The sequence below is a fragment of the Leucopleurus acutus genome (genome assembly GCF_964270905.1).
Source record: "Leucopleurus acutus genome assembly, chromosome: 6".
Lineage (NCBI taxonomy): Eukaryota > Metazoa > Chordata > Mammalia > Artiodactyla > Delphinidae > Leucopleurus > Leucopleurus acutus.
In genome coordinates, this window is record NC_139149.1 from 114,361,027 (window position 1) to 114,375,723 (window position 14,697).

Sequence of the window (14,697 nt, forward strand, 5' to 3'; positions counted from 1 at the left end):
GAAGCCACCAGCTGTCTGTCCTTGCAGGCGGGGGCAGGGGGAGGAGACTGCATTTTATTGGGTCCCTTTGCCTTTTAAGGGATAGTCTCCCTGGATAAGTATTACTACCAAGTGGCATCTTGAACGACTTCAGTATTTCCTGACATCACACGGGCCTCACATTTTCGGTCCCCTACCTGCCCCCTGTGACTTGGTACTTTCACACACCGGACCCAGTCCACCCTCCAGCCCCCTTCTCCCTGTAGGAATCCTGTGCTTGAGCCAGACTGATCACTCCACAAAGGCCCCTGCCCTGTACCATGTCGTTGACCTCGCTTATGCCTTTCTCTCTGCCCGGAGCGGCCCTCATCCCATGTGGTTAAATGAGTGACCACACCCACTGCCTGCCTTTCCTCGCCACCCACTGTGCCTCCGTCCCAGCAGCAGGTCTGGCCAAATACGGTGAGCCCAGGGCTGGAGCAGTGAGGTTCCAGTCCTGTCCTCATGAGGGATGACACCAGACAGAGCACCAACCCATACCCTGGCCTGGGGACACCATGCCTGCCCTCCGGAGTCTCACTGCCTAGAGGGGAGACAGACAGTGCTGAAAACTGCTGGATAATGTCATACATGCCAAACGGCAGCAAGAAGAGGGGAACAGAGAAACCAAGGGAGGCTTCCAGGCAGGAAGTTGGCGGGCCTGGGAGAGGGATGCCATGGAGAGAGGGGCGGTCTGTGCAGAGCTGTGGAAGAGGGACCCACCACGACACGCTACCATGTGTTTCACTGCTGCTGAAGACCAGCATTTGAGGCTGGAGTTAGCAGGGAGTGAGAAACTGATGGGTCTGGAATTTTCCCCAGTGGGCAAGTTAGCCCGCCACAGTTCCATGGAGCTGTTTCATGGTGTGATTCCTGGGTCAGAAACAAAGAAAAGCTCTTACCTGCAGCAGTAGCAGTGCCCTCAGTTTCCAGGGTGATGCGGTTGAGGCCAGGTGACATCCGCACACACAACGGGCTACAAGACAGTGGAGGAGCCCCGCACTCAGGGAACCCGAAACTTCAGGGACGGGCAGAAAGCACTTTATCTCGGCCGCCTCTCTGGTCCAAGGCTGCTCGCCCTGCAGGCACTCCTGGAAAGATAATCGAACACAAAGGCAGTTGAGCCTCTGCTGGAAAGCCCTGCAGATGCAAGAGACCAATGAAGAATCGTTTCTCAGCAAGAGGAAGGAAGACAGGACAGACGGCCCCTTCCCTCCAGTCTCCAGCCTCGATTCTGGAAGAGTCCAGAACCTTCCTGACTCGGGCTCAGAGGGGCAGCTGGGGAGCAAATAGGAGAGCAGTTTGTGAAGGCAGAGAAGATTTCCTGGAGACCCTGTGGCCACGAGGGGCTGAGGTTGCCGGGCGCCCAGGGTGATGGGCCCTCTGTCTGCCGGGCCCCCGCCAGCTCAGCCGGGACACCAGCCAGCAGCCCCTCGTGCATCTTCCACCCAGTCCTCTTCCTGACAGTGTGGATGTTAGATTTCTACCACCTCTGTAACAAACGACCACAAATTCAGTGGCTTCAAGTCATACAAATTCCTTATCTTACAGTTCTGGGGGTCAGAAGTCCAAAGTGGGTGGACACGTCTGCATTCCTTCTAGAGGCTCCACGGGAGCCCATCTGCTTGCCTTTTCCGGCTTCTGGAAGCTGCCCTCTTCCCCTGGCTCGTGGCTCTGCGTCACTCTGACCTCTGCATCTGCCATCACATCTTCTCTGACTCCAGCCCCCCAGTGATACGGCCACAGTGGGGTCCCAGAGTCACCGGTTCCAGGTATTAGAACATGGACAGCTTTGGGGAGCTTTTATCTGTCTTCCTCATTATCCTTTTCTCTTTAGAGATTGTGCCCCCATCATCGACCCCCGAGCCGAATCGTGGCCCTACCTACATGTTTTTCTCCGTCCAGGTGTGGTGCTTGTGGGCACATCCCAACCTGGGGTGAGGATGGAGCCCTCTCTTGGCAGGAAGATCGTGTATAGTCAGGAGGTGGAGGGGGGATCCTAGGCTGGAATGAGGGCTGTGGGCAGGAAGGCTGGGTCAAACTCTGCCATAACAGTGACCACCCAGAGCCTCAACTTTCTCACTTAAATAAAAAACTGAGAGTAACAATACTTGCCCTGTCTACCCACTAGATTGTTGTGCAGCTCAAGTGAGAAATTCCTAGGGATACGTTTCTGAACCATATACGACGTTTAAGACGTTGCCACTCTGTCACATTTTTAAAATTTATTTTATTTGAGTAGAATTGATTTACAATGTTGTGTTAGTTTCAGGTGTACAGCAAAGTGATTCAGATATATATATACACACACACATATATATTCTTTTCCATACTCTTTCCATTATGGTTTATTACAGGATATTGAATATATTTCCCTGTGCTATACAGTAGCAACCTTGTTGCTTATCCATCCTATATATAATAATATGCATCCGCTAATCCCAAACTCCCTGTATGTCACATTTTACAGCTCTAGTGTCCCCTCCATCTGACTGAGAGCGTCTCTGTGTGTCAAGATTGGGGTAAAATGTTGACCACTTGCCAGGCAGATGCCACACCTCCTAGTCCAAAGCCACCAAGTCATTAGCGAGAGCTTTTCCTGTAGAAACGCATGACTTCTGCTTTGAAACGACTTGCTGGTGAAAATATGTGGATGGTGGAAGATGTAATGTTTCCGTCTGCTTAAAGTTCTGCAGTTTTTTGCAGGGCAATTATCTGTATAAAATACTTTTTTTTTTCTTTTAAGTAGAATCCTATCGCTAATGAAACCATATTTTGAACATGAAATTGTTACAAAGAAGAAAAAAATGTCATTATCCAGAAAAGCAGCAATAGCTCACACGTCTGATGGTCTAAATAGAGGATTCCTTCTCTAGGGGAGATGAAAGTGATTCCCTCTTACCAGTCTATGAAATTGTTTGAGAATTGCGTTTTAATCCCTGGAACGAGGAAGGGAGATGGAACCCTAACGTAGGTTCCAGGCATGGGAAGTCAAATCTGAAATGTAGAGACAGGGTATATAGGCTATCACGCCTAGTCACTAATCCAAAAGAAATATGAAAAAAGAAGAGTTGTTTTAATGTTGGAAAAAGGCAGCTTGAAAGGGAAGGCTTCCTTCCTGCAGTTTCCCCTGGTGCCCTTTTCCCCGATCACATTTGCTAGATGTCCATTTCTGTAAGTTTTCCCTCTAGAACAAACCTATCATTTTTCACCACAGGATATTTCCAGCCTCAATCACTGCCAAATTCAATTGGCTTCTGGTCTCATCGCTGGAAGTTATAGATGCAGATATTATTTGCACTGCGGTTAATTATGGGGCAATCAAACTTTGGCTTTTCCACTGTAATTTCCTCTGCCAGCTAATTTAATTAATCACCCCCAGCTCAGCTCTTCCAGCTGCGACCAGCAGGGTCATTAATTAAGCACGCGGCTGCAGTAGCTCACAGACCAGGTCCTGCTTCGAGGCTGCTGCCCACGTGATCTCTCAGGGAGGGAGAGCTTTTCCCAAGCCCCCAGGCGGATGAGGGCTGGGGGGAGCATGGCTCCGTCCCCTCCAGAAAGGAAGATGATTCCCCCCAGGCCCATCAGGGGCAAACAACTTTACCTGCAGTGGTGATTGGATTAGGAGACTTAACCAAGTTTAAAGAAGCAAGAGTGGGTGGACCTAGAAATTATCATACTAAGTGAAGTAAGTCAGACAGAGAAAGACAAATATCCTATGACATCGCTTGGGGAATCTAAAATAAGCGATACAAATGAACTTATTTACAAAACAGAAACAGACTCACAGAGAATGAACTTATGGTAAAGTTCAGGTGCGGGGGGAGGGATAGGTTGGGAGTTTGGGATTGACATGTACACACGGCTGTATTTAAAATAGATAACGAACAAGGACCTACTGTATAGCACAGGGAACTCTGCTCAATATTCTGTGGTAATAACCTAAACGGGAAAGGAACTTGAAAAAGAATAGATACACGTATACGTATAACTGAATCACTTTGCTGTACACCTGAAACTAACCCAACATTGTTAACTATACTCCAATATAAAATAAAAATTGTTTAAATAAGTAAATAAAGAAGCAAGGAGGTCTCACCTTCTCGACTGGCCAACTCGGTGAATTTACGGGAAGCGGTGACTGACAGGGAGCCTTCCGTCTTGGGTTTCCAGTCAGCCTGTGTGTTCCCCATAACGTGTGCGGAGCTGAGTTTTTGTCACGTGTAAGTGTTGTTTCCCGTGCAGGCCTGTCACGTTGATAATGTGACGTTGGAGGCTGACTTTTGTCCTAAGGGAAAGGTTAAAGGATTGTTTTCGTTTGGCCATAAGGAAGTGACTTTTTTGGTCTGCACCCATCAAAGGATGCATGAGTGCTTCAAGTGATTCTCCTTTGAAGAGAAGAAGACACACACGCTTTGCCTTGAAGAAACTATTTTCAGCAATTACCAGCTTACCTTTGCTGAGCAGAGAATACCCATGACTAACAAATCACCGGAATTCCGTATAATTGTGTGTATGTGTGTGTGCGTGCGTACATAGAGATATAATCACCCCAATTTGGGAAGCTTTCATACGATTACTCTTAAAGAGAGAAATAGAGTTTCTTTTCTTATAATTTTGTGGGGGTTTTTTTAACTTAATGTATTACATAGGAAGATTTTTATAAGTACTTTAAAGAAACTGGATATTGTCTGATCTTGTACAAAAGGATAAACTGATGAACAGGTGTTTTCAAGAGCTGTGATAAATCATCCTAGAACAAGGGAGGCCTCTTCTGAGGCCTGAGATCCTATCCAATGCCCTGCCCTCAATTAAATGAATCAAAGAGATAAATGTGTGTGTGCGCGTGTGTGGGGGGGCGTGCACACACACACACATGCGCGCACACAAAGGTTCTAGTTGAGAGGGAGCAGGGCGGTCCAGCTCAGTAATTCAAGGGACAATAAGGACGCATTGTATGCCAGGTGGGAGAGACTGTGCAGGACTCACAAAGTCTGTAGGTTGGACCCGTCTGTCTGTTGAGCCGGGCAGGAAGCACCCCCGTCATAAAAGCCCGTGGCCTGTAAACACCAAACTTCCCTCCCGTCGGGGGTGTACGACTGGGAGGTCCCAGCAGGTAATGGCTGTAACTCGCTTTAGTTGTGTCTTCCTGCAGAGGAGGTGTCTGCCCAGCTGCCATAAACCTACACAAGTGTATTCAGTCTGGACGGCCAGCCCCGTGACCTGCTGGCATATTAAAATTTAAATGCACGGCCCGTTCGTTCATTTCACACTGTAAGGATCATTCCGGAATGCATTCTAAGTGGAGGGTTTTTTCCCTAACATTCCCACTCTGTTATGAGACTATGGGAGATTCTTGAGCGTTGCAAAACAGCCATGATGCAAAGGGCTCCTGCATATTTCTGTCCTAAAAAAAAAAAAGTAGCAGGCAAAAGAAAAAAAAATTTATTTTTCAGTCATTTTCCTCTAGAGAAACCTCTGTTTGGATCTAAGTAATTAAAAACTCTGAATTTAAAAAAACAACTCTGAACTCTGAGACAAATCTATTCATCACTCCGATATCAATTGTAAGAATTTTGTCTACTCATTTCCATTGCAGCTGCTCTAGTGCTGACCTCACAGCCGAGCCTCAGTTTCCACCCATCCCATTTCCCCACACCTGGAACCACAGACCCTGTCCCAGGTGGTGGTGCCAGCTCACGTAGATCCCAGAGCTCACTCGAGCTGCTTCCTTCTCCTCATTTGTCTCTGCCTCATTCCCTGACCATCCATAAAAAGAAACCCAGCTCTAAAGAGAGCCGGGGGTGGGGGGATGCTGCGGGGATGCTGCTGGAAGAGGGGTAGGCAGGCCTGGGCGTGGCCAGGCCCCTGCAGTGGCCTCCGAGGGCACCCTGTGGTTTTCCAGGCCTGGAGAGCGGTCTGCGGTCCTGCTCCATGGGCCACCCCAGGATGTGGCCCGGCCAGCTTCCTTTGTGAAAGCGTGCCAGCCCGGGAGGAGGGCTCCCGGCAGGGACAATGGCTGTCCGTCAGGGATAACAATCCCGAATCCTGGCCTTGGGTTCACTGGGCTCGGTGGGGCGGGGTGGTGGCCGAAACCCTGATCACAGTTGTCACGTCTCTGCTCTTCTGGCAGCCTGGGAGCAGGAGAGGGTCCATCCCAGTCACTGCATCTTTAAAACCTGCCCTCATCTCCACCCGCTTTTTTTTCTTCCCCCTGCTTAGAAACAGGCTCTGACAGTCCAAATGTTGGAAATAATTGGATTCTAAATTCTAATTCATCTGTAAAATATTCAGTGATTACATGAGCCTAATAGATATTATTTCTTACGTGGCTGCATAATTCTACCCTGATCGGATCTCAGTGGCACTCAACGTGCCCCCCGATTTACTATTGACGTGCAGTTCTCAGAGGCAAGACATAACTGCTTCCTTCAGCCTATTTTCCCAGGTTAAAAGTGAAAGTGATTTATGCTTCAAGGATAGGGCCTCCCGGCTCAAGTGCAGTTGCTAGGTGTATATTATTCTTTAAGAAGAGCAGTAGAAGAAAAACATTATTTTATGTAATTTTGAATCCTCTCTTTCTCCTCATAACGGGGAGAGACACTGACCTTTGAAATCCTTTGGGCAGCACTTTTCTTGTAGGTCATGTAGGTTTTTTAAACAGTTGGAAATTCTATCCCAGTAAGACTGTGTCACTCGTAACATAGATCTTGTAAGCGTGAACATGGTCCAAAAATTGTAAATCTTCTTAAGGTACAATTTCAGCCCAGGCATCTTTATTCTTTATAGAATTCTTCGTCGGAAGTGAGGCAGTGAGGGAGGGCTGGGACCCCAGAGTTCTAGCTTAGGCGCATCGTCTGCCTTCCATTCTTTAGCCTCGTTTCTTTATTTCTTTGCCCGAGTTTAATTTCTTCAAGTATGTGCCTCCCCTCTCCCCTCCCCCACGCCCTGCCCTGCCCCCTCCAAAAATCTGCAAATAAAATTCACGGCTCCCTCCCTGGTTCAGTAGCTGGAAACAGCTGGTGGGTTTTGTGTAGCCACTGAACCAGTGGGGGGAAAAGTTTTGGCAAATACTTGGGAAACCCAGGACAGAGGAGGTAGGTAGACTCAGGAAACTGTCTTCGTGAGTAAATGAAGGAAACAAAGGCCGCCCAGCGGGAACAGAAGGGACACACACTCCCTCTGAATAGCTCCCTAAAAACAGAGCTGAAAAGGAAGAAGGCCGTTTGCTTCTGGGAATCCAATAAATTGTTTCAGGAAGTGAAAGTCTGTCCCGGCTAATGGAGCTGTGATTGACAGCGCTTCTCATTATGGAGCCCATCAGGGGCCGGGGCGTTCGTTGCTGTTTAGGGGCGAAGTGGGAGTGTGAGGGAGCCCAGGTGGGAGTGTCAGTCTGCACCCCGACACCCCCTCCAAGGAAGACCACCCGGAGAGCGAAGGGCAGCCTTTGCGAGCTCCGCCCTTTCACCTGGTGACACATCCATCTCCGCGTTGCTCAGGAATCCACCCACGTCGTCCCCAGAGCCTGCCCTGCCCCCCACGGTTCCTGCGGAAATGGGGGTCGGGGGTGGGCAGTAGGGACAGGACCAGTTTGAGGCTCTGGACAGGGATCCTCCCAGGCGTGATGGCATGATCACCTGGCATCTGTAAAGGCTTTCTTCTGTGGACCTGTGGTGCAGTGGGGAGTCTGTTAAGGCAGTTACGGGGCATCTTCTGTTAGGTGACAACAGAGACATAGCCGTCCCCTTTGTCCAGGAAGGACCAAATCGGGGGGAGGGGGGTGGGCTTCAGTGAACCCAGACTGATTAATCATTATCCAGGACCCCAGAATGGGCTGTGGCCGGAGGTGGGAGGCCAGCCGTCTTTGTGGGGAGGGGGTATTTGTGTGGTTGAGCTCCCCCTTCTAGAAGCTTGAAGGTGTGCAGAGACCTTGAGGTCTGGTCAGCCTTCACAGAAGGCACGTGACTGTACCTGGCAAGTCAGGTAAAACGTCAGCGCCAAGCCCCGGCCAGGGTTATCCACGTCCCCTGGCCTGAGGGACGGGTCAGAAAGGCCTGGTTGTCCAGTTTGTTGATGTGCTGATTGGGCAGGATTCCCCGCTGGAGCAAGAGAGACCCTCAGCCTCCTCCGTAACTGTCATTTCCAGAAAGGTGGGGAGCTACTCCAGTGTCCTTTCATTTTGGACTTCACCCATGCTGGTCACCCTCTCCTGGGTCCCAGCCTTGCCAGGTCTCAGAGAGTTATCCCCTCCACAAGCAGTTGGGGGCGGGGGGTGGGGCGGGGTGTTGTCAGGGGAGAGAACACATTTCCTCTACCCTCTTAGGTTCAGTACCTGGGGGCCTGTGAATTAAATTGACAGCAGACAGAATGACAAGAGAAAAGGCATGCAAATTTATTAATTTTTAATTTTACATGCATGGGGGCATCCAAGAAAGAAGTGAATCCCAAAAGGATGGCGAGATTTGAGCGCTTATGTACTAACCGTCTTCATAACAGAAAGGGAAGAGGAGAAAGGCCGCTAATGGGAAAACAAGCAACTTTTAGGAAAGATCACTGGGCCCTTAGGAGGTGACAGAGTTTATATGGGTGTGATGCCAACTTCTCATCGCTCCTGGGGTAAGAGTCCCTCCTCCCTGGTCGATGAAACTCCCAGGGAGGGGATTTACAGCCATTGAGCTCTTCTTTATGGAGGATCTGTTTGTAGGCAGATACAGGTAGCTCAGAGAAAGCCTTTTCCTGCATTTGTTGACTCTCATATATCTTCAGTTCAAAATAGTCCTTCTGCCTGAGTGGCATATCTTGATCTTCCTGACAGTGTGGATGTTAGATTTCTACCACCTCTGTAACAAACGACCACAAATTCAGTGGCTTCAAGTCATACAAATTCCTTATCTTACAGTTCTGGGGTCAGAAGTCCAAAGTGGGTGGACACGTCTGCATTCCTTCTAGAGGCTCCACGGGAGCCCATCTGCTTGCCTTTTCTGGCTTCTGGAAGCTGCCCTCTTCCCCTGGCTCATGGCTGTGTGTCACTCCGACCTCTGCATCTGCCATCACATCTTCTCTGACTCCAGCCCCGCAGTGATACGGCCACAGTGGGGTCCCAGAGTCACCGGTTCCAGGTATTAGAACATGGACAGCTCTGGGGAGCTTTTATCTGTCTTCCTCATTATCCTTTTCTCTTTAGAGATTGTGCCCCCATCATCGACCCCCGACCCGAATCGTGGCCCTGCCTACATGTTTTTCTCCATCCAGATATCTTGATCTCCTTTGCAGGGAATTGGGTCTCTTTGGACAGTGCTGTGAAGGAGTCTCTGACTCCAGCTCTGCTGGAAAACCAAAAGGCCCATTAAGCAAGGACGCATGTGGAGTCTGGGCCTGGTGTCGCCACTGTCTGTGACACCATCTTGAAACACCAGCCGCTTCTGATACACATGTCAGTGGGCTGGCGTGTCCCAAGAGGCTGCCTTTACTCTTGGGTTAGTGGATGGTAGGTATATCGTGAGGTTGGTGCCTCTGTGAACTTAAGTATTTGTTTAAGTGATTCACAGGCTGCCCACCAATTGTAGATGCTCTGATATTTACTGATGCATTTTGTGTTCTTAAGCTGCAGGAAATAGGGTTCCTTTTTCATCTGGGTTTAGCTACACTTTAAATTTAGTAAACTAAATCCAGGGCCGTCCACGTAGTTGCAAACGAAGAGCACAGATTCTCTCTCTTATGCAGTGTGTTGGCTCCTGTGAATCCCATTACCACAGCCTATACTACAAAGGTAGTTCTTTTCCCACCGTGATGTATTTATTTATCCGTCTGCCTCTATTCACCTGTAGCCCAGAACCTGCCACAGTGCGGTACCTCACTCCCAGTGAGTGTTCGATTGACATTCCTTGAAAGAACGAATGCTTCATAGGGCGTTAGATGTTGGTGGTAATCAAATCAGATTCAAAGAACTCACTTCAGGTAAGGGGAAGAAGGAGTCTATATTTCAAAGTATAGAGGTGGAAGGGAGCTGACATTCATCACTTCAGGGAATGGAAAAAGAAGGGGTGGAGACCGTACTTGGGGTGCTGTGCAGAGCAGGAAATGTCCAGGAGGAGAGGGTGCGAGCCAGACCAGTGATGTGGGCAGCAGCAGCTAAGTCCATTTTGTACATTTCCACACAGCTGGCTTTTTCTCAGAGACCTTGCACTTCTGTGAATTTTTTTTTTCCTTCAAAGAAAACATACAAAATTAAAGTCAGTCCAGTCAGCTGCTTTAATGCAACGAGCAAACTTCCATGCTGTTTCCCCGGGCAGGTCTATATGTTTCCTCACTGTTCCGGAAAGAGCGTATTTACCTCTGTGCCTCTTGGTCCCCCAGTTGCCAGGACTGCGTTCCAGGAGATGTACTGTCCAGTGACCACGAGGTGGAGATGAATGCCCACTAGGCCTTGGGTGTGCTAGCACGTGACTAGGTGGTGCCTGACTAAATAATAGCATAGTGATACCAGTAAACCCTGAGGTTCCCCTGAGGGCCGGTGTCTGGTGGGGAAACCCAGAGTCTGGAATGAATCTTGTCCCATGTAGATTTCATGCTCATGTCAGGTCCTTGTTTCCCGCTGGAGAACAAAGACGAGTTTGCGTAGAAGAAAAGGGAGGTGGTTTAACCAGAAAGGCCGTCTGAAAATTAGATTCCTGTACAGTCAGCATTAATATGCTGCGTTTCAAACATATAAAGGGGGATTGAATTGCAAGAGTGTCGGTGATAAAGGGTGCATTTGTGGAATGGTAACCTGATTGGCGTCCCTGCCTTTTGAATGGCTGACGAGGTCTAATTGGCATATAACGCTCTATAAATTTATTAGCAGGCCTCGCCTCTCATTGGTGGACCTTCTGCTGTTAACCACCAAGAAATTACCAATTTTCAGGAGTTAGTCACTCAAGTCGCACTATAACTGGATTTAAAAAAAAAAAAAAATCCACGCGGCTCATGTTATAAATCAGGCTGATGCCTCATACTTCAGGTCTCCAGCAGCAAATTAGTCACTTGGGTAGGGGAGTTTGGGGCAAGTGGGTTGCAGGGAAGAGCCCGTATTTACCGGGAAGCCCCACTACCCCCCACGTCTCCACTCAGCCGTTGCCTGGCCCAGGGCCCCAGCTGCTCAGGCCACCGCCGGGCTGGGTAGAAATTGCAGTTTTGTGGCCATTCTTGTCCAGCACTTTGATGTTCTCGGGGATACTTTCAACCCCCGGGCATATCACGCAAAGAGGACACATCCACCCTCTTATTTCGGGAGCATAATAGAAAGATGCAGGATCAGACATAATTATTTCAATTACTTCTCTCTGGTGTTTGAGACACACACTCGAGAGTCACAAATTAGAAAATAATATTCACGTGTTTCTCCTAATGGGTAACAGATTAGAGGCATTTTATCTTTTAAAATAATTTCCAAATGTGCCCCGGAGAGACTGGGGAGGGGCGGGAGAGAGGTGTGGGAACGTAGACACGGCTTTTCCAGGCGAGCCAGAGGCCCCCGTTGGAACCAAGAACTGGGGACGGCGGTGTGCAGGAGGCGCGTCTGCAGTGTGCTCTCGGGTGTTCAGACTTGTGTTATTTTCATCCCTTTTCTTCTACTGGAAACTAGCAGAGACGGGGCTGCCATTTTCTCACTGACCACCGTGTAAACTCAGTCCTCGCTTGTCGATGTACATGTGAACCCCCTTTTTGATCCCCGCGTGCCACCTCTTCAGCCGTGCTTTCTACCCACACACCCCACGCACACACATTGGCGTGTCTGTACTCATTTTTCTGTCCCATCAAATTCCTGAAGCTGATCTGTGCCCCTCAGTCTGCCCAGGAGTGTCGGAGGGGATGAAGACAGAGGCTGCAGTGGCCCCGGGCCCCCAGGGTACCATGTTCTGATGCGGGGATATCACGTCCCTCTAAATCATAAGGGCCCTCACAGTGCCTTTTTTTTTTTTTTTTTTTTTTTTGTGGTACACGGGCCTCTCACTGTTGTGGCCTCTCCCGTTGCGGAGCACAGGCTCCGGACGCGCAGGCTCAGCGGCCATGGCTCACGGGCCCAGCCGCTCCGCGGCATGTGGGATCTTCCCGGACCGGGGCGCGAACCCGCGTCCCCTGCATCAGCAGGCAGACTCCCAACCACTGTGCCACCAGGGAAACCCCACAGTGCCTTTTTCATAAAGGAATTGCTTTTTATCAATTCTTGTTTTGAAAAATTGATTTCTTCTCCTCTGGAAAACAGGTGGGCAGTTTCTTCTAGAACGAAACACACAAGTCCCACATGATCCGGCAGCAGCTGTACCCCATGGCATTCATCCCAGAGAAAGAAGGCTTACGTTCACACAAAGACCTTTTAACGAATGTTCACGCAGTTTTATTTGTAACAGCCCAGAATAGGAGACGTCCTTCAGTGGGTGATGCGGTTAAGCAAGCTGGGACACGTCCGTGCCATGGAATAGTACTCAGCAGTGCAAAGGAGTGAGCAGTGATACACCCAGCAGCTTGGGTGGGTCATCAGAGAATTACACTGAGTGAATGAAGCCCATCCCCAAAGACTACAGGCCACATGATTGCATTTACAAAACACTCTCGAAACGGCAAAATTATAGAAACGGAACAGACGAGTGGTTGCCAGGGGGTTAGAGATGCAGAGAATGGGCAGGAGGGAGGTGGGTGTGGTTATAAAAGGGCAACCAGAGGGACCCTTGTAAGGGAGATGCTCCTTATCTTGACCGTGGAGGTAGATACGGAAACTTACCTTTAATGAGATTGCGTAGAACTAAGTCCATACACACGAATACAAACCGCAAGTAAAATGGGAAATCTGAACACGATGGCTGGATTGTATCGACAGCAAGATACCTTGACTGTTATGTTGTGCTGTCGTTTTTCAAGATGCTACCTAATCTTGACCGTGGAGGAAGATACAGAAACTTAACCTGTAGTGAGATTGCATAGAACTAAATCCATACACACAAATTTGAACAACTGCAAGTAAAATGGGAAATCTGAACACGATGGCTGGGTTGTATCGACAGCAAGATACCTTGACTGTTATGTTGTGCTGTAGTTTTTCAAGATGCTACCATTGGGGGACACTAGGTAAGGGGTGCATGGGATCTCTCGGTATTTCTTCTGACTACATGTGATCTACAATTATCTCAAATTTTAAGTTATAAAAACAAAGCAAAAGCAATGGTGGCTTCCGTAAAGAAGGATCAGGGCTCCTTAAGGAAACGGCTTATTCCAGATCTGAGAACGTAGGATGGCGCTAGGACATCCTGCTGCGCCAGGAAGCAAGAGACCGACAGGGAGGGAGGGAGACATGGCAGACAGAGTAGCAGGCAGCGCACAGGGCCTCCCACTGGCCAAACCGGAGCAATTTAAGGATCAAAAAGCATCATGTTGATAATAGTGTATATGACACACTTAGTTTTCTAAAGCCTAAGAATCTACAGTGATACTCCAGAAAGGGGCAGGGGGGTACCTCTTCTTTACAGAAGAGGCCAACTAATAAACAGAAAGAATGAGAGAATCGGAAAAGCTCTGTCTTGTAACTGAGAATGTAATAATTGATCGGCGATCGTAAGTGACGCCACAGCACTTGTGGGGGAAGGTCTTAGAGGAACAGGAGATTCACCGGCTCGAGGCATCCGCCCCCAGATCACTTGTTAGTTTTAAGAGGAAGAAGCTTCCAGAGAGAGGACAGGGCCAGGGGCCCTGCTTTAACCCTGTGCTCAGATTTGGCCTTGGGACCACCCCCCAGTCTGTACCTCCTGATGTGACAGAGGAGAACGTGCCACCTGTGTAGTGTTCGCAACAGAAATATGTGACCTGAATCAAATCAGACAAAACAGGGTGGGGGACCTTCTACCGTAGAACTAGCTTTTGGAGTCCTTGAAACAGTCAATATAATGAAAGACCAAAAAGGGGAGGGAACTGTTTGTTAGATTAGAGGAGATGAAAGAAGTGGGGTGACCAGGTGCATCGCATCCTCATTGACTGACTTCTGAATTGGAAGGAAAATTCAACTCTAGAGGACATTTTGGGATCATTTGGGGGAAACCGAACATAGACCACATATTAGCAATAATAATGTTATATTATTTTTGAGGTCCTGGAGTATAATAGTATATGAGCCGTCAAAAGGCAGGCATGAAATGTCAGAGACTCACACAGTGGTATCTGTATGAGGGAACAAGAGAGCATTCAGATTCTGGATTTTATCTTTAATTGTGGTAAAGTACATAGAACATCAAATTGACCGTTTTAGTCAACGTTAAGTGTACAGTCCAGTGGCAGGAAGTGCATTCACATTGTCGTGCAGCCGTCCACCATTCTCTCCAAAACTTTTTCATCTTCCCAAACGGAAACTCTGTCCCAATTAAACAGTAACTCCCATCCCCTCTCCCCGAGTCCTTGAAAGCCACCCTTCTACCTTCTGCCGCTATGAATTTGACTACTCTCGGGACCTCGTGTAAGAGGAATCATACAATATTTTTTGCGTGCAACTGACTTATTTCACTTAGCATCATGTCCTCAAGGTCCACAAATGTTGCAGCCAATATCAGAATTCCCTTCATTTTTAAGGCTGACTAATATTCCACTGCATAGCTAGACTACATTTTGTTCATCTGTCGATGAACCTTTGAGTTGCACCTCTTGGCCATTGTGGGT

At 48.6% G+C, this 14,697-nt stretch overlaps 1 protein-coding gene across 4 annotated transcripts in view; it reads left to right on the forward strand.

Annotated features, from left to right (window-relative positions):
* AGAP1 (ArfGAP with GTPase domain, ankyrin repeat and PH domain 1) overlaps nucleotides 1–14,697 on the forward strand; it is a 558,850-nt gene that overhangs the window by 525,191 nt on the left and 18,962 nt on the right. The gene's annotated exons all lie outside the window — the stretch shown is intronic.